The sequence below is a fragment of the Phalangium opilio genome, unplaced genomic scaffold, assembly GCF_054372755.1.
Source record: "Phalangium opilio isolate 3A_F unplaced genomic scaffold, DU_Popi_V2 ptg000098l_1, whole genome shotgun sequence".
Taxonomy (NCBI): Eukaryota; Metazoa; Arthropoda; class Arachnida; order Opiliones; family Phalangiidae; genus Phalangium; species Phalangium opilio.
In genome coordinates this window covers 1,599,706-1,619,546 of record NW_028324201.1, presented here as the reverse complement: position 1 = coordinate 1,619,546, position 19,841 = coordinate 1,599,706, and the positions used below count along the sequence as shown (strand labels likewise).

Genomic DNA, 19,841 nt, shown 5'->3' with positions numbered 1-19,841 from the left:
GACCGTTAAAGCCTCGATTTCGAGGCAGCAGGATTTACCTGCTCAAGCTTAGGATACTAAGCTCGGTGCCGTGGAGATGATTTGGCTTAGTATATATATCCATTTTGGTCTAGCTAAGTTAGGATCAAATTCATTTTGAAATGCAATAATTAACCAAAATGATCGTAATATTGAGTTAAAATTGTCTTTACTAGCTACAGAATTACATTCTGTCTCGAATTATCCAAAAATATTCCCCACATTTTTATTTTATTCGATGAAAAACAGACAAAATTAACTTTGTTAACGTTAAGTCCAAATACTATTGTTAGTGCAATGTTGCATAGATCTGAACACAGTCCATACTATTATCTTCGTTAGTATGTTGGCTTCATAGTTTTCTAGTTGCACCAGTTATTAAAGAACAGCCCTAAAATCATTGGTTTTAAGAAAGGTTTGTTCAAGTAGGGAGGAAACTTGCATATTGATAAAAATGGCGGAATAATGCAATTCGACCCAAAAAGGCTTAGTGTTCGTATACGCGTACGACATCACAAGAAATCCGGCTGCTCCAGGCGCTCCGTCGATCTCATACGGTTGTGGCCGAGGCTAATCGCGTATTATACGGTAATATTTCAAATGTTTTTCGTTTTTCTCAACAGTATAACTCGATATACTCTTTCCTTGTCCTTTTTCATTACCTTGAGTCATTGCATAAAATTTTTCAATTCTATAATACTTTTTTACGAGTTAACGCCCTAGTTTTGCGAACATTTTACCCCCAAACATTAAAATTCCTCATGCTCGGACCTTACCGTCAACTTGCCTACAACTTCATTCGGAAATCGGTATCTCGCACGAATTTTTCATGCACGCCTTTTTGCGGTTCAACTCATGATGACACATTTTAGCTAGCCCCTCGACTCACTTTTAAAATTGCCAAGAGACTAGCCCCTCGAATTCTCTTTAAGGGGGTTTTCAAAGGCGCGTGTTGAGGGTAAAAATCAAGCGGGTGCGAGAAAAAACTAAAAATTCTCGCGCCCGCTACAGGAGCGAACGTTTTCATAAAAGCGATATTTTTAGCGAGAGCGGGTAAAAGCGGCGAGGAGGGGGAAAAATCGCTACCCGCTCCGATCAAATTCAAGTAGATGTTCTCGCTTCGTTTTTTTTCTCTCTCGCATGGTTAATGACGTCATATTCTACCAAGCCAATAGGAGCGCCGAAACCATTGGTGGGAGATTCAATAAGCGCGTGAGCACGAGACTAAAAAGTTGTAATTTTCAGTTCAGGGTCATTCCATGTGATATGAGTCAAGTCGTTAACCACGGGTCGGCTGATTTTGATGAAATTTGGCACAAATGATCCTGTGGCTATTGGAAAAGAGAAACCGGAATAGTTTTTAAAAAAATTTAGCGGTTTAATTTTTACGTCAAAATTTGTATCACCCCAGAAAAACGGTGTTTCTCAAAAGTCATTTTGGTACCTTTTAGAAAATCTGCAATAACTTTCTAGTTTTCTGTGCGAATTCAATCAAATTTGCATACAATACGTAATATAACCCAGGAAATTGAATAAGCGACTAAAGATTAGCGTATCTAGTTTCGTTCACGAGTTACAGAAGCATTTTTGAGAAAAAATAAATTTTCGGGGGTCTCGTTTTTGGGCCTATGGAGAAAAACGTCCAACTCGAAAAATCTTATAAAATATCCTGAATTATAAAGCTCGAAGAGACCTTTCTAACGGTGTATTCATATATTGGAGTATTTTGTTCCTTATAGTCTAAATATTTAATTTAAATAAACACAAAATTTTCATCAAAATATAAAATATTTATTTGCTTTAATGGTAAATTACGTTTTGATAAGAGCATGAAACATGTTTTGAACTTGCTTAAGGCAATCATCATCTAGTTTATAGTATCTTCTAGAATTGCTAGAAGCCTGTGGCTCGGGTAATTCGCATATAACATTATTAAGTGGGACTAGTTAAAGCGCTCGTCAGTTGTCTTAGGCCATGTGAGCAAATTCGTCTGTGAGTCCCTCACCATAAATTTCAGCATGAAATCGCTTTCATCCTTAAAGGAGGCCAGCACAAGGGCAACGTACAACTCTTAATCGTAAATAGCAGCAACATATTGTCCCACTGATATATCCAAATAAGCAATAGTGTTAATTACCTTAGCGATGATGCAAGCTCACAGTATAAAAATCGGATAAATTATATTAATTTATGTCACCACGAAATTCATTTCGGAATAACAGCAGAATGGAACTTTTTAGCTACCAGCCATGGCAAGAGTGCTTGCGACGGCATAGGACGTACGCCAAAACGCATTGTAGCCAGAGCTTCTCTGCAATTGCCATTACAGAACAAATAGCCACGTCGAATAAATGTTTTGAGTGGTCGAAAGAAAATATAAAACGGATTAGATTTTTTTTGGGTTTCTAAAGAAGAAATTCAACTTCAAATTGAAATGTACCGCGTATCATCAGATACTTGCAGCACAAAATTTTTTATTGGGATAAATGACGATAAAAACACTATTGCTTTTTTGGATATATCAGTGGGACAATATGTTGCTGTTTACGACTGTCGCGACATGACATACTTTTTAAGAAAGTTTAAAATTTGTTTATTGTTTTAAAAAAGTGTAATATTGATTTGTAATGAAAGGTTTATAAAATTTACTTCAAATTATTAACGTTAAAATACTTTAAATGTCTGACCATAAAATGACGAACAGAAATAGAATTTTTTCCAAGAAGGGTAACTTCACCTATGAAATATTTGTGATTTATATCTACAGGCAAAGACTACCTATTGTTAGGGTACGGAAATTTTAAAGAAATATAGAAAAATATGGTCATAGGCAACGTAAAAACGAACGAAAGAAGACGCGTAGTAAGCTCTCCGAAAAGTTTCAAATGTATAAGCTTTTTCCATCAGTTATATTAAAATAAACCAAATTACGACTCGGATTGTTTCTCGAATTATAAAAACGACCAATAGTGGTACGTTGCCCTTGTGCTGGCCTCCTTTAAGGATGAAAGCGATTTCATGCTGAAATTTATGGTGAGGGACTCACAGACGAATTTGCTCACATGGCCTAAGACAACTGACGAGCGCTTTAACTAGTCCCACTTAATAATGTTATATGCGAATTACCCGAGCCACAGGCTTCTAGCAATTCTAGAAGATACTATAAACTAGATGATAATTGCCCTAAGCAAGTTCAAAAAATGTTTCATGCTCTTATCAAAACGTATTTTACCATTAAAGCAAATAAATATTTTATATTTTGAAGAAAATTTTGTGTTTATTTAAATTAAATATTTAGACTATAAGGAACAAAATACTCTAATATATGAATACACCGTTAGAAAGGTCTCTTCGAGCTTTATAATTCAGGATATTTTATAAGATTTTTCGAGTTGGACGTTTTTCTCCATAGGCCCAAAAACGAGACCCCCGAAAATTTATTTTTTTCTCAAAAATGCTTCTGTAACTCGTGAACGAAACTAGATACGCTAATTTTTAGTCACTTATTCAATTTCCTGGGTTATATTGCGTATTGTATGCAAATTTGATTGAATTCGCACAGAAAACTAGAAAGTTATTGCAGATTTTCTAAAAGGTACCAAAATGACTTTTGAGAAACACCGTTTTTCTGGGGTGATACAAATTTTGACGTAAAAATTAAACCGCTAAATTTTTTTAAAAACTATTCCGGTTTCTCTTTTCCAATAGCCACAGGATCATTTGGGCCAAATTTCATCAAAATCCGCCGACCCATGGTTAACGACTTGACTCATATCACATGGAATGACCCTTCACCGAGTTAAGCCTAATATAAATAGACCTATATTTTATAAAAATGAGTAAGAAAACGACAATAAATGATAACTTAAAACAAATTCGAGCTGAAAATAGGAAGGCTTTGGAGGAAACGAAAGAAAAATTAATAGATTTGATTAGAGAAAGAGATATTATTTGGAATAGAAAACTTGTCGCTTATCGGGACACAGATTTAAAGGAACAGAAATTGATGGAAGTGGCTAAAGAAATGGACATGAATAGTAAGTTTTTTAATAACATTTTGTATAGCCTTTTCATAAAAATCAACTTATATTTTTTTTAGGAAACGACTGCAAAAAGATGTGGAAGAACTTAGTAGACCATTTTTGCAATACATTTTATGCAATCACCACAACAAAAAGTGGGCAAGAATTAGACGAAACCCAATCTGATGGGATAAAATGGGCTTACTTCAAGCCACTTTTTTTGAAAGATGTGCTTGCTCGAAGAGAGTAAGAAATTTTGAAGACTCATATTATTGAAATTTTATTTCTATAAACTCGTATATCAATGATTCAGAACTTCGTCAAACTTTGATAAGAATCAAAATAAGGAAAGTGTCGAAGCTACCACTTTTTCAAATCCTGTAGACAGTGATAATGACGAAGAAGAAATGGTATATGCTGGAATGTCTGTAAAACATGTAGCTATCTATTTTGCACTAAATTCTTTGAATGAATTAGGTGATAGAGACAGGAGGAAAAGAATTTACTGTGAGCGATTTTGAAGGCTATAACGATGACAAGGAACAAGGTCCATCCAGACAAAATAAAGAGAAGGGGTTGCCTAAATCACGAAAAAGATCCAACTCTGATGAGAGCGAGTGTTTGAGAGCACCCCAATCTCTCAAAAAACGAAACCCTCATGAAATTTTCTTGAACCAGATGGCCGAATTAAATAGGTCAGAATGTTTGGTTTCACTGGTTGTAGTAGAGATGAGAGACTGTAATTTACTGGTCATTTACCAAATACCGCGGTATATTACCGATTTTCAAATACCGTATTTTTACCGGTATATTACGGTCTTTTTCAGATACGGTATTTTTACCTCTCTAGGCTGTAGCAATAAAAAATGTGGTGTTTTAATTTAAAAAATATGTCCTTTATTGTTTCTCAACGCAATTACTAATTGCCGAATAAAGAGAACTGAAAACATCAGAATATGATAGTGCAGTATTTGGAGATTTTGTGGCCACTATTATGAGAAAAGTTCCAACAAACTTGGTAAATGATTGCCGAATAGAAGTAATGAAACTCATCAACTCGTTTGCTAAAGGGAACCCCATCAGCGTGGAGACCCGTACTTATTTTTAATATTATAAATTATTTTAATTTTATAAAACTACATTTTTAATAATATTTATACATAATATATTGTTTTGAAATAAAGATTTTTCTTAAATGAGCTTCAAAAGAAAGCTTTAAACATCCGGTTTTCTCACTCCTTTCATCTCCCACTGCCAATTTACTTGTCCCACCGGAGAAGAAAAGTAATTCGCAAAAGTTTTTCTAACATGATTAGCTTCATATTTAAAATTTTTAGACGCTGTTGGTTCTAAATTGCGAAGTCCAAAAGCTGGGTTTTCCTCCAAATTTTTAATCCATTTTCCTTCCTTGAGAGTACCGTCCTTACTAACTGAGTCAGCAAAGTCAGCTGGGCAATATTATTTTTTTCATCTTCCATGTGTTTTTCTTCTTCCATTAAATAATTATGGAGTACCACGCACGCTTACACTATTTTATCAGCAGTTTCTGGTTTAAACATTATTGGTTTTCTAAACACTCTCCACCTAGTGGCCAGCAGCCCATATGCGTTTTCACTGCATCTTCTGGCAAAAGGGAAAAAAATGTCATTGAAACCTTTTTTCAAATGAGAATGCGAAGCGCAAAATAGTCTTGCCATCAGGAGAATTATGAAATGTCACCTTGCTCTGCTTAAACGATAATTGAATATTCGGTGAGAGCTCTCAAGATCATCGGCTGCAAAAGGTCTCATAAAATTTTTAAGAAGCTGGAATGCTTCATCTTCCAAGAGGACATGGGGCACAGTTAAGAGTCCCCCATCTGAATGCGAACCAAATCCCCCAACATCGACAACTATAAAACGGTTATTCGCATCGACGGTAGCCATTACACGATGGAGTTAAAGCCCTTAAATTAGAAACGATTTGCTTTTAAAAGTATGTTGTTACATCACTCGCAATACCCACCTTGTAGTTGTGATATTAGCAATTTGTCAAATTTATTCATGGCTCATTCTAGTGAAAATAGAAAACTTGTCGTGGTCGTACTTTCTCATTTTTTGCATCTAAATAAATATGAACCTGTCATATCAAGACTTCGAGAATCTATGAAGCCTACAGTTCTACACTTTTACTCTAGTCTGTCTGTACATTAAAGCAAAGGGTTAACAAAAATCACTTACTAGAGTTCCATAATCCCCTTCATTCTTTCTGTCACGCCATATAGGGTGGACCCACCAGCGTTTCTTTCGGTGCATCCTTTTTCCGGTCCCATAATTTTGCATTGTTAAAATCTTCTTACGAATTATGAAGCGACGACGTCGACTCTTTATCACCGCCATTGCAAGTTTGCTTTGCTACAACCTTTGACTCCCAAATTAGATGGTGCGCAAATGAAAACAGTTGTTCAAAATCATAGCGGGAGTGAAAAGCTAGCGATATGAGCATGAATTTTATAGCGAGGGAAAAAAATCGCCCAACCTGCTTCAAGCTCCAGATATTCCTCAACACGCGCCTTTGAAAACCCCCCTTAAGTCTTCCGTTTATAAATATATAACTTTTGACGCCATCAATAGATGGCGTGCAAAAGTAAAAATTGTTAAGTAATTTGCACAATGATTAATAATTGTAGCAATATACATGTGTTATTAAAAATGGTTTAGTAACTTGCATAATGATTAACAATTGTAGTAATATTTAATATACATGTGTTATTAAAAAGTTGTTAAGTATCTTGCATAATTATTAAAAATTTTAGTAATGTTGTGTTGTGTTGCTGTAAGACATTGTTAAAAGACAGTTAAGTAAACTTGGTATTTTAATGTGATAGGGCTTATTGGTGAAATGGTTACGCAGTCTGAATAATCTAGGAAAGTGCTTTCGTTATTTACGGTACAAACTTGTAGAGATTATTACATTTTTACATAGATTAATACTGATTATATGATTATATGATTAGACTAGATTACTATCATCGCGGGAAGCACTTTTTATGCAACTGCTATATGCACCATTTAAAATCACAATTACCTTATCTTTATTGCAATTAAGACCCTTTTTGGGACAACCTGTATATGTTTAAAGTTTAACAAATTGCGGATAGAGCTTGGAATTTTTAATACTTCATCCGAAAATTTGTAAATAATGCATTATTTATCAAAATCACATTGTGGCTATATAGGGTGTTTCTGATAAGCATGTCATAAATTAGAAGGTGTGTTCTTCGGGTGAAACTGAGTGAAAAGAGTCAAGGAACATGGGTCTACAACGCTTAGTTTCGGAGGTACGGGCCCCCAAACATTGACCCCCAAAACGTGAAATTTCACTAATTGGATTAAGACATATCAGCTTCCTTATCTTGTTTAGAAAATTCCAATATACTCCCATCTTAGAATTCTAATGAGCCATTTTCCAGTAGAAGCGTATTATTAAAGGTAGGAGTGTGCAAGGACTGGGCAATAAAAGTAGGTTCAGAACGACAAACAAAGCAGTTTCCAGTTAATGTATCATTTATTCGTACATGTACACAGTTAGCAGCAGTTTTAGAGGTATTGTTAAAAATTCCTACCATTTGCATTAATGCAAACATGTGCCCGTCTAACGAACGATTCTTGGACATGTTGAAAGATGCCTGGTGTGTTTCGGATTGTTTCACACCCTTCAAGTCGTCCACATCACGGACTTCACTCTTGTACACCAAGTCCTTGAGATGACACCAAAGGTAGAAATCACATGGATTCAACTCGGGAGATCTTGCCGGCCACGCAACTGGTCCTCGTCGTCTAATCCACCTCAAAGGAAATGTAGCGTCTAGATGTTCTCGAACCATACGGCTGAAGTTTGGGGGTGCCCCATTGTGCATAAACCACATGTCACGTAGCAATGCTAACAGTATGTCCTCAAGTAGTTGCAGTAAAGTCTCAAGATATGCCTCGCCATTTAGTCTGGGTGTTAGAAAATGAGGCCCTAATAAATGTGAGCCGACAATTCCGCACCACACATATAAACTAAACTGAACTTGGTGACTCCTAACAGTTGTTGCATGTGGGTTTATCTGACGCCATTCATGGTCGTTGGGATAGTTCATAATACCATCACTGTAGAAAGATGCCTCATCGGTATCAAAAGAGCGCGTGGGATCAGATGATCTTCAACTCTAGCCACAAACCACCGGCAAAAGTCTAGGCGTCTAGGATAATCTTCAGGGTTAAGAGCTTGCACCTTCTGAATGTGATAGGGTGAAACTGATGCCCTTTTAGAATTTTCCATACTAAGACGTGATTGACGCCTAACCGTCGTCCAACTTGTCTGGTTGATGGGTCATCCTCGAACAAGGTAAGAACGTCTTCTTCGATGTCCTCTATGCCTTCTTGAAGATCTCGTTCCCGATCATTTCGTAGTTGTAGTTGACCCGTGTCCCTCAAGCGCCGATCAACAGCCTCGAATATTTGTCTATCCGGTACGCCACGTTGCGAAAGTTGTTACTGATATTGTCTCCGTGCCTCCATAGAATTACCCCGCACAAGTCCATACATAAGATGCATACCTGCATATTCTGCATTAGTGTACGCCATTTTGTCACTACCGGAGGTTCAAAATTGTGGCGCTGACGAAGGTCCTGGAAGAGAGGGTACATCTGAAAGTTCGTAGCCTCCGGCTATCCCAGAAATGGAGGCCCTAGGAATCAATGCAGCCAAACGAGACTCAATGGGTTTGAGCTCGCTGGCACGATTGCTTCCTCCCCCAGTCTTTTTCGTTTCCGAGGCTATTGTAGCCACTTTATTTTTTAAGTAACTCTTTTAAGCAGCCCACTTCTTTCCTATTTCTTCGCCAGTGCGCTGTTGACCACTGATGTGGTTCACACGATCAGCAATCGTTTGCCACATTTTGCGCCTCTTCTCTTGGGATTTCCCGTACTGATTATTTAGTAACGAGGGCACTGCCTCAAGTTGGGAGACAAGACATTCCATCTCGTCATCAGAATATGGACCCTTCCTCAGTTTCGGTGGCATTTCTTAAGCTATATGGCTTACTAATTAGAAACGAATATTAGCAAAACTAGAATGAATGAACATATAACTGCCATCGTGTAAGATGGAGTAAAATGTATCAACCTTGATAACAGTTTCATTAATTTCCTATTTAACAATTTCATTTATTTTTGCATTTGACAAATTACAAACATGACAAGGGAAAACAAAACGATTACAATCATCATTATTACACTACCTTATTTCGTGCAGTAAAAACGATCGAAATGAAAATTCGTGAATTTGTTCAAGTTTGATTAGGGGTTTCGGCGCTAGATGACACGGTACACTGAACAGTAAGGTCAAAGGTGTCTTGTACTGACCTTTAATAGTTCAATACACTTTCAAGTTGTGTTAACTGGCCTTCCACCAAAATATAGTTTCGATTACTTAAAGAACTGAACTAAAGCAGAATGTTCAGGTCCTGCCCATATGGACATCCAATCCCCACCCCTAGGTCGAAATGGCGTCATCAGCAGAATATCCAACCAACGATCCTGACCGACCAATCTGGGGGAGGAGCATACTTTTTCAGCATAATACGGCTGCTGGTCAAGAAAAGTCAAGAAGGTTAACCCCTACTAGAGGTGCCACAAATAAAACAAGGATTCAAAGCTATGTCTAAAGTTTAATGAACGAGTTTGACTAAGAATCCCACGTCAAATAGTACTCCATTCAAAAACCCTTGGCAGAGGCCATCTACAGAAAGGAATTCTGTCCGTATACGTGTAGCGCAGCAATATGGTAGCACGCGCCTATTGCCAACTCCCAAATAGCCATACTAAAGCGAAGTTGAATTACGCCCCAAACCGTTAATTGTCATTCCCCATTACGATGGCGATAATACTGGTAGATTAGGCGCATCATTAAAATTATAACAATCGGTTCCAAACACAGCATTTGGAACTGAAAACTGTATGAAATACAATTTGCTACATGGCCCCAACGAACATTTTCTTCCGCCAGCGGCATATTGCGGAAATTCCCACAAACACACCACCTGTCTTCAGTTGGTTTATCCGATTTAGTTGGGGCCTTCACTCGGACAGATGTTCTCTCCGACCTCCTTCCTTTGCCGCCATCTCGAGCAGCAAGGCCATTAATTGGCTTGGGTGCACAAGCTAATTGGCAGGCCATAGATTCGCCAGAGTCTTTGGTATATCCATATAAATCTTCAGATTCTTCTGGATTAAGGACTATAAAAAAATTCACGTAAAAACTTAAAAATTGGGCTTTAGTTGATTGTCTTCTAGAAATAATAACATTGTATTACTCTTATTTAAAAATGAAGTGGATTCTGGCACCATCTTTGATAATTGAAGGGCAAACTCCTCCAGTGTGCGTCTATACAGACCGTTGATAATTTCCCAAAAGAATTGTGTAATATTATAACCTACTCTTCACAGAATATTTTGGTTACTAAAGTAGGTAATTTTTGACAATCTCATCTGCCCCCTTGAAACATTTCTCTGAAGCAAACCTCTCTCCATAAAGTTAGTGTTTTCTCACAGGCGTCGCCAATGGCGCTAAACTTTCATTTATACAGCTAGTAGCATTTACTTTCCCTTTATATCCCCTCTATACGCGAGATTACGCCATCATAAAATTCAAATAATGGGCTTCATTATGAGTAAAAGTGAAAGAAAATCTTGTTAAATATATTCAGTACCTTCAGGTTTTCATCAACTTGGGCCACTGTTTGTGCCATACCCTCTTCGTTTTGAGCCATTTTATGAAAAGCCTTCGCCCACGTTTAGCGATGCTGGGCTTTTGACTATCCAAGGCATTTTTCTAGTAACAAGGATGTATATAAATAAGGAAAAAAAACTCCACTACCATTATCCAATACATAAAATTCACACAACTACTGTAATTTTAAATTTTTGCCTAGGAAGCTCATCATTTTAATCAACCTAAAAACACAAGATATTACTAATTTTTTACTTACACATTTGCTATGCATAATAATCCAATTTAATCTAACGTCGTCAATGCCATCATCTTCCGAAGAAATTTCTGTTTCGGATGGACAGTATTGGGGTTCATCTTCATCCTCCAAGACAATGTCAGCCATCTCAGGCTCATTACAGCGGGATCACCAAGGTTCCTTAGATTTGGACTTATTTAAACAACTTGGCTGTTTCCCCCAGCGACGCCGCAGCCACATAGTTCTGAACAGATCTTACTAACCTTTTTGCATGTACATTTTTTGGATAGGCATAACGACTTACAGTTACACACATTAGTGGCATCCCACGAATTAACTTCATTTAAATTCATTATAGAAAATAAAAAAGTAAAGTAGTAAAATTTAAGGAAAACCTATCTACCAACCACTTTACAACTCAAGCTCTTTGCTGAAAGTGAATGCTGACAATTTAGAAATTTTCCACTATTCCATTAGCAAAATAAAAAAGCAAGGGGGAGAGCGTTCTGTTTTGTTTGGGTTGGAGAATTTCAGATAAAATTTGAAATTTTCCAACCCTGGCGCCAGCCATCCTGGTAAATCCCTATGTACTTATTTTACAGAAATAGAGGTCCCTGGGGAGCAATATCTGAAAGGCAGGAGATCAGTTCAATAGCCATCCTGCGTTCAACCCTATTGCTTGGACTGAATGGAGCCCTTACAACCCGCCCGCAATGTCAAGCTAAGCCTGAAATTTTACCTAGGCACTGACTTCACAACTGAGAACTGAGATAGCTCTATAAAGTCCCCTATTTCGGGAAAGGGGGGGTGGAAACACCTGTAGCTGTTTCAAAGCTGGCTATATACTGTACCCCTCTCTTGGTAGGTGGAATGACAAGGGAGATTAGACATAGTGGGATATGTTGAAGAACTTATGGGATCATTTATTTTCATTTGAATCTACTTTCATGCAAAAGTATCAATTCTTCTTTGCTTGGTGCATTTATCATGCATCTGTTTTTGTGTATACGAAGGGGATGATCTTGGCCCAGCTCAGTTTTTTTTAAAACTTCCCTGTAATATAAAATTTAATTACTAAACCTGACCTGTAAACCTTTTGCAGTTCCATGAAAAGTTGAAATGGGTACCCCATCATAAAAATTTCCTTTATTCTCCCCACTAGTAACTGGATTCAAACATACCTCAAAGTTTGATCTTTCACCAAAAATTAATTTCAGTAATTGTTGCAAATATGCATAGGTCTTCTGCTGCAATATGGGTCTCGCATACCAAGTTTTTGATCGTTTATTGAATTCTTGAGTAAAACTAATAAAAACCATGTGTGTCACTAATAGTATGTAAGCGGTTGAGAGTAACTAGTAAACTAGTGTATCCCATGGAATTTCCCCTTACAGCTTAATATAGACAAAGCTGGGGCCTGCCTTTACTGTACATCCTTACACATTAAGAGTTTAAAACCGACGCAAAATCCGAGGGGCCAGTCACTCATAATAGTAGTACACTGACAAAAGTCATCACTTGACTACTCCAAAAGTCAAACCCTTGTGATTATTATCGATTTACAGGCATTCTTAAGAGTTAATAGCCCCTCGAAATTATGTTGCTTCAGAAACTCTCCGCAGATAAGAAAAGAAAGAGCCAAAATTCCATCCCTCATGTGTAAACAAAGAGGAGAGAATCAGCTGTGATCCATGGGTGAGAAAAGGGGGTAAATATACGCCTCGGTGCCTCAGCTTTCTGGCGCGGCGCATAGTTGACATAGGGGATGACAGAGACAAGAGGAGGAGGTCCGACCCCCAGGTGCAAAGAATCAGCGTCCTCAAACAACCTACCAAACTAGTTTTTTTTCAGGGATTTTATAAAGCGCGTTTCTATCTCATTCTTTAAAGTTCAGCTAGCTAATTGGACCAAGTCATCTTGCGACTAATTGCCACTTATCTAACGCCTTTACATTGCATAGAGGGGTGGTGGCTAGCCCTATGCCACAGCTAACCGACAGCGCCCTATACTAACTATTACTACTACTACTCTCTCTCTCTCCTCTTTGGGGTAGGGAATTTCTTTTCCAGGTTTTCACAATTTTCGTAGATTTTTAAGCCAAACCATTCCCAAGGTAACAAGATGGCCCAAGGCCGGGCCTTAATAGTAATTTTACAAGGCTCACGTGTCCCCCATATAGTTGGTCTCCCTAAGGCATCATTAAATAAATCGTACAACTAAAAACATTTCTGAAACGCAATCGCCTCCTGTATTTCTCTAGGTATTCATTCTAATGATTTCATATTTCAAATAATATTAATAAAACTAAATTGTGAACCCCACTAAAGAATATTTTTAAAAACCATATGAATCAAAATATGTACCTAAAAATAATTTCCTGGATCCCCTAAACCAGAAGGCACTATGAACTGTCCCCTCTATTATAGAAAACGAACCTAACCATCCAGCATAATTTGATGTATCACTGGCACTAAGTGCACTAAAATTATCATCTTGTTTTCTTCACTCAAAAAGTCCGCGGCCCTGTTTAAACTACCTTTCTTACCTCTCTCCTCTCCGAGCGGGACGCCCCCTCTCCCTCTTCCCCATCTCACTTATATACGCTGCAGGCAGTTTCCCTTCGCTTCTATCTCTCTCAACAAATCGCCCCAATTCTCTTTTTCCCCCTCCCACTTATACACAAGGCAGGTAGTTCTCTCTCTTCCTGGCGCTTCCCTTGTCTCTATCCGAGCTTCTCTCTCCAAATTGTGTATGCGTCCTGCGCAGGGACAGGTCCTTGGGCCCTTAAATTTTACTGGAATTGTAAATCCGTCTAAGGGGTGAGGGGTTATAAGGGGGATTAATTTATTGGCATGTGGGTGTGACACAGACACCCTCCCTAATAGAGGACTGCAAAGGCTTTGGGAGAACTCCAACTCCATAGAAAGCCAAGGGACTCCCTCATTTTTGGTCGGAGTTGGAGTTGGGTAAAATAAATAATTTGGCTTTGGGTGGCTTTGGAAATATTACCCCTGAAATGGAACGGAGTCGGGAGGGAGTGGAAATATTTCGAAAACGTATACGGAAGTCGGTCGGGACTGGCTTATTGTTGGGTTCAGGTGGCTTTGGCTGGCGTTGGCATTTATAGTATCCAAAAGGAGTTGGTGGCATTGAGAGCCAGCCGTAATTTATTCAACCGGACTTGGGTGGCATTAGTGATATTATTCAGTTTTTCCTCTTTGAATTTCCCACGCATTTGTTTTGGCGCCAGCGGGATGCATGATGTTCAACCCCACACAGACGGCACGTGACGGTCGCGGCTGGTACAGCCCTCCCTCCGCAAAAATCACAAATTCATTGCTGTGCGAGAGAAAACGAGACAAAAACTATTTGTTCTTTTTAAGTTCGCGAGTCATAATTTTTCCGTCGCCTTTTAGATTAAACTTAAAAAGGAAAACTACAATTATAAACAATTATCGAGTTTATAAGAAAAATAATTGAAAAAATGCAGTGGGATAACGTTGGAAACCTTCATAACATATAAGTTCATAATATACCACACGGCCAGCTGGGAAACGTTGGGGTAAATATAAACGAAAATTGGTTAGGTTAAATACTTTTGTTTGGAGTAGGACAGTTTGTTGGAGCTCTCATTGGCTTTGGCAGGGATGAAAACTTGTCGGATATCTCATTAGCTTTGTCAAGGATTAGAAAACTTGTCGGATTTCTCATTGGCTTTGGCAGGGATTAGAAAACTTGTCGAATTTCTCATTGGCTTTGGCAGGGATTGGAAAAATTGTCGATTTTCACGTTGGCTTCGGCAGGGATTGGAAAGATTATTGAATTTATCAATTGGCTTAGGCAGGGATTGGAAAGCTTTTTAAATCTGTCAATGGGCTTTGGCAGGGATTGGAATTCGTATGAAACTTCACAATTGGCTTTGGCAGGCATTCAAAAATGAAATGAACCTTAGTGTGGCGTTAGGGAGGAGTTGAAAATATAACAATGGCGTTAGGGTGGCAGTGGCGTTTGTGAAAATTTTACCATTGGAGTTGGCAGGCTTTGGGAATGACTTTTTTCATTTTGCAGCCCTCTACTCCCTAAGACATTTCCTCTTGGTTCTATTAGTGGTAAGGGTAAGACTAAATTACCATTGTTCTCCATTTTCACCAAGTACTGGGGGTCTACCAACATGATGATTATGGTCTATGACTGCAAGCTTTATGCGCATGTCATATGCATCAAAACTAATTGAAATGAGAAACGAAACATTAGTTACATTACAATGAAAAATATTTAAACATTATAGCAATCAGATATAACCTTAGAGCAAATCTTTTGCTGGCATAGGATAAAATTAAACTATGATAGTTTTCAAGGAATCCTGTGTGCCTTTGAGTATGAGAACAAAACATAAATTAAAATTGTCTCTCTTTTCACCAATGCAAAAGTATACCAAAAATTTCACATAGTAATTCATGCGATCCATTCGCCGATCATTCATTACAATACTCCTCAAAGCATTGAAAGGTTTGCTGCCTTCCTCCAGCCAAGGGTGACTTTTTAACTGTTCTTCAGTAAGTTCGTCATGGTCACAAACATTTTTTCAAGCTTTGGGAATTAACCACTCGTGTATGTTTGCAACATGGTATAAACTGCTTGACCAAAGCTCCTTTTATTTAAATAAGGTGAAAATTGATCGAAACTCGAGAAATAAACCTTGTAATATATTATTCTTTATTATTTACCTTTATATCCATTTCATCCCCCTCACAAACTTTGCTGCAGTACCAGAAATGGTTCCTTAGCTGCGGAGCCCAATGCGCCAGATCCCCATTACCTTTAGTTTGAGATCGCTTTCATTTTGTAGAAATGAAGCTCTTTCAATTATCAGTCATAAAAATGCACGTGTTTCTGAAAATTATTACCTCCAATATTTCTTTTAGAAGAAGTTTCCCACCATGCCAAACATCAAAAGAGTGCTTCACTTCAAATGGAAATACACCATTTGTTGTTCCATTTCTCTCTGAATTATCATGAGAATGTTTGGTTTAGTTACTTTTAAAATTAATACATAAACATGAATAGTTACTCATAGCAGCTTCCGTTTGGACATGGCCATCAGTCACCAATTCTGATACTTGGAAATTAAAAATTTCCCCAGCCGTGGTTATTTCCTGCACTGTAAAAAATAACCGTACTGTCTAGAACCTTTAAAGGAATTTTTCGATGCATCTCCAGACGTACCTATAAAGGTACTACAAAATACCGTTGTGTAAAGGTACTCTAAAATACCTCTTTATCAAGGTATTTTGTGATACCGAAATAGGTATCATTTAAACCCGAACAAGGCAACAAAGGTCAGAATAATACTTTAAAATTTTGAAAGGTACTCCTTATTACCGAAAGGGGTACCTGTTAATACTCAGAAAGGTTCGAAAATATACTTTTAAAGGTATTTTGAGATACCGAATTAGGTGTCAAATAAAACCCACAAACAGAACTAAATTATATTTTCGCGCCATCAGAAATATAGGCGGCACATTTGAAACTGGTAAGCTTTTCCTTAATTACCACGGGCTTGAATCATTCTTAGACAAGGTAAGCAATAGACCACTTCTATGTTACTGAGACGGAAAGACGCGAGGGTAAAATTTTCCCTTCCTTCTCGCCTTTTAGTGTCTGTAGGCTCGCAGCACGAGTGTAAATTTTTGTCATCCATCTCGCCTTTTAGTGTCTGTGCTGTAGGCTTACAGGATCATGAAAGTAAGCAAGGGATCAACCGCTATAGATTTGCCCAAGTTTTGCTTACCCCTTGTTAAGGAAGGTGTGGCACTGTTACATCAAAATAGTAATTGAGGGTCACATATACATGGATATTTTCTGAATGGCGACTGAAGGCGTACGCTCGGATTCAAATCTTCATATTAATTATGTATACCTTATATTTTAATTGTACGAAATTTAAATGATGTAACGTATGCTAATGTACATAACTGTAGAAGAAAATAATTAATATTAATTATATCTATTTAAATATTTAAGAAAAACCACTAGCAAGGATGCTTGCGATTGAAATTTAAATCTCGGGTAGAAAACCACTACCCTATTAGGTGGAAGACCTAAAACTAAACCTAACCGAAACTTTTCTTTATGCTTATATATAATATTCCAACAGCGATTCCTTCTGCGCTGTCATTACTAGTGCTAATGGTGAAGTGAGCAGTGTTAGAGAATTTGGACTAGAAGTATTATATCATGTATTATACTTTACTCTAGTAGTGTTAGAAATAATCAGCAGACCGGAGCTAAAAAATCCCTCTAAAGGGATCTGTTAAGTCCTTTTCTACATCCAGGGTACGATAAAATACCGCCAGAAGCGCTGAAACTCTAAAAGGTTTCATTACATACCTTATTTTCCCGAAATACCTTTTTCGAAATCATTTAATACCCGCACTGTGAGACAACTAATAAAATACGTTCATGGGTACTAAAAAGGTCCCGGGGGTATTTTCTAGTACCTTCAAAATACCTTTTTTTTTAACAGTGTGGGCAGCAATCTTCAAACCCTTAATTTCCATGTTTGTACTTTTACCATCTGCGTGGCGTACATCTCGATTACAAAAACTTAGAATTTTTTTTGTTTCGCAATCTGCTAAACTGTTCGTGCAGTACATGGCAGTGTGCCCAGGTGAATCATTTCTCCCATCACCAGCTAAAACCAAAGTTTTCCCAGACACAAGTTGGAAATTGTGTTTTTGCATCTCAGTATAAAACCGATCAACAGCTGGGATTATGAGATGCTTTTGAAATCTACGTAAATGAAAAATTTATGCATTGTAGTTGTCCAGGAAAACATCTAGATTTACAAGTACAAACCTGTAGTATGTGTCTTTCCCAAAAAATTTGACTTTGGCAACATTCATCAATTTGGCAATTTTGCCGTACATATTTCCAGAGAGTGGAATACTGCTTGAGAGCAGAAAATTGCCAGACCGAATTCCGTGAAAAGGGGTTGGGTAGACCACTTTTCCTGTAATTAAAATCATATCACTAAAACTATTAAATCTAGTATTTTAACATCAATTTATTGTTGGACAATTTACCTTGGTGTGACGAGGGCCCTGATTTCTAGCGCAACACCAAGAATATATAATAGCGCTCCCTTCCCCTTTTTTCTTATAAATTAACGGCTCTCTGCAGTTAAAATTTTGAATTATTTTGCCATAAGCCTTTTCTACAAGGGCACTCAAGTTTTTCAAATTAACAATAGCCAGGTTTGAATTCAGGATTTCTTCTGTGAATGAGTCTGCGTTCCTTACGTCTGCTGGTTCCTTTAGAATGTAAAAACTGATTTATTAATTGAACTGAAATCAAATAACGTAACACATTTTTACATTTTCATCTGAAACTATGATTAAACCATCTAATAACTCATCATTTTCTTCATCACTTGTCATTTCCCCCTTCCAATAAAAAGACCAAATAAACAAACTATCTGGCATATGTAAATAGTATCTTTGAATATCATTACATTATGGGTTTCTTCCTCTTCAGTGAATTCATTAGTGAAATTTAGGGGGTCATCATCATTTTGGCGTCTTATTATGGGATAGAACTATTTAGTTGGATTTCAAACCAAATTTACAAATATGAGCTTACTCTTCATCTTCTTCACATGGGACTTCAGTTACAGGTTCTAGCATACTTGGCTTATCCTCAAAAATTGCCTTAACCATTCTAAAAAAATTTATAAAGTGTAAAGCTTCTACTAAAGGGTTTCATTTATGTAAATTTATAATTATACAGGTGACTGCCAAAGCTCATCTAAATTTACTCTACATCTTTTCTCTTTTGGAGTAGAGAAAAGTCTATTTGGTTTCCTTGGGGCAGGAGTTGACCCCATAGGTGATTCAATGGGAAGGCCATATTTTATTTGCGAGCATGGTGATGGTTTGGGATTTGCTTTATATAATCGAATATTTTCAGAAATAGGTTTGTTTTGGTTAGTATCAACAAACAAGCATACCTTCAGAATAAATTAAGTATGTTTTTGAAACCTGATGCTTCATATATGTTTGGTCAGTGCTTGTAGATGCATCAAAATATCCCACATTATCTGTTTGCATACAAGAATCAAGGGTGTATGCTGGAGCCACTAGCGGTTCACAAACCCTGTGGTTTGCGTTGCTTTGGTTGCAGCTTGCGGAACAGTTTGGGCCGATGTGTGAACCAAAGCACTCTTAACAGACAAACTTAAACTAATATAACAAAAATTATAAAAACAAACTAAGCTCGTCACTTGAAAGGAACAAAAAAAAGGGTGCTTTCTATTGACATACAAATTGTGTAGCAGAACTTAAGCAAACTTTTCATTTGAAAAGCCAAGTCTGTCCCTCTCATGGCCCCATTTAGAAAAATGTTCACCAATGTGAACACGGTGGTTGTAATCTTAGGGATTTTTTTATTAACAAAACCAGGCAAAATCAAGTATTTAATCAAACTCATACAATATTACTTTTTCTAGCAAGTGGCACATTAGTTAGTGGTCATTTGTTTGGTCCAAATGAAGCCCTATCCTTTTACTTCAAAGTTTATAAAAAATTTAAATAGTAATTAACAAGCTGAAATTTTAGAAATTTTAAGTCAAACGGAAGAAATACAGATTTACAAGATTAAGTGTCAGTCAAACTTTAATAGCCAATCAGGCGGTATGTACATACAAAATGGCTGCCTCAAATGAAAAGGTTGCCTGAGACATCTAGTGTAAAAAATACTCAACTTTAAGGGTATATATCCCCTTTAAGATAAATGAAAAAGAAATGGATA

At 37.3% G+C, this 19,841-nt stretch overlaps 2 long non-coding RNA genes across 2 annotated transcripts; both read right to left on the bottom strand.

Annotated features, from left to right (window-relative positions):
* Nucleotides 1–11,930: 11,930 nt before the first annotated feature.
* Nucleotides 11,931–15,406, bottom strand: LOC149633140 (uncharacterized). Its single transcript, XR_016373574.1, has 3 exons — nt 15,336–15,406; nt 15,164–15,259; nt 11,931–12,338 (listed from the first exon to the last, which is right to left on the bottom strand). It is a non-coding gene; the product is annotated as an uncharacterized LOC149633140 (long non-coding RNA).
* Nucleotides 15,407–15,477: 71 nt separating this feature from the next.
* LOC149633139 (uncharacterized) lies at nt 15,478–16,191 on the bottom strand. Its single transcript, XR_016373573.1, has 4 exons — nt 16,105–16,191; nt 15,941–16,038; nt 15,761–15,868; nt 15,478–15,684 (listed from the first exon to the last, which is right to left on the bottom strand). It is a non-coding gene; the product is annotated as an uncharacterized LOC149633139 (long non-coding RNA).
* Nucleotides 16,192–19,841: the final 3,650 nt, after the last annotated feature.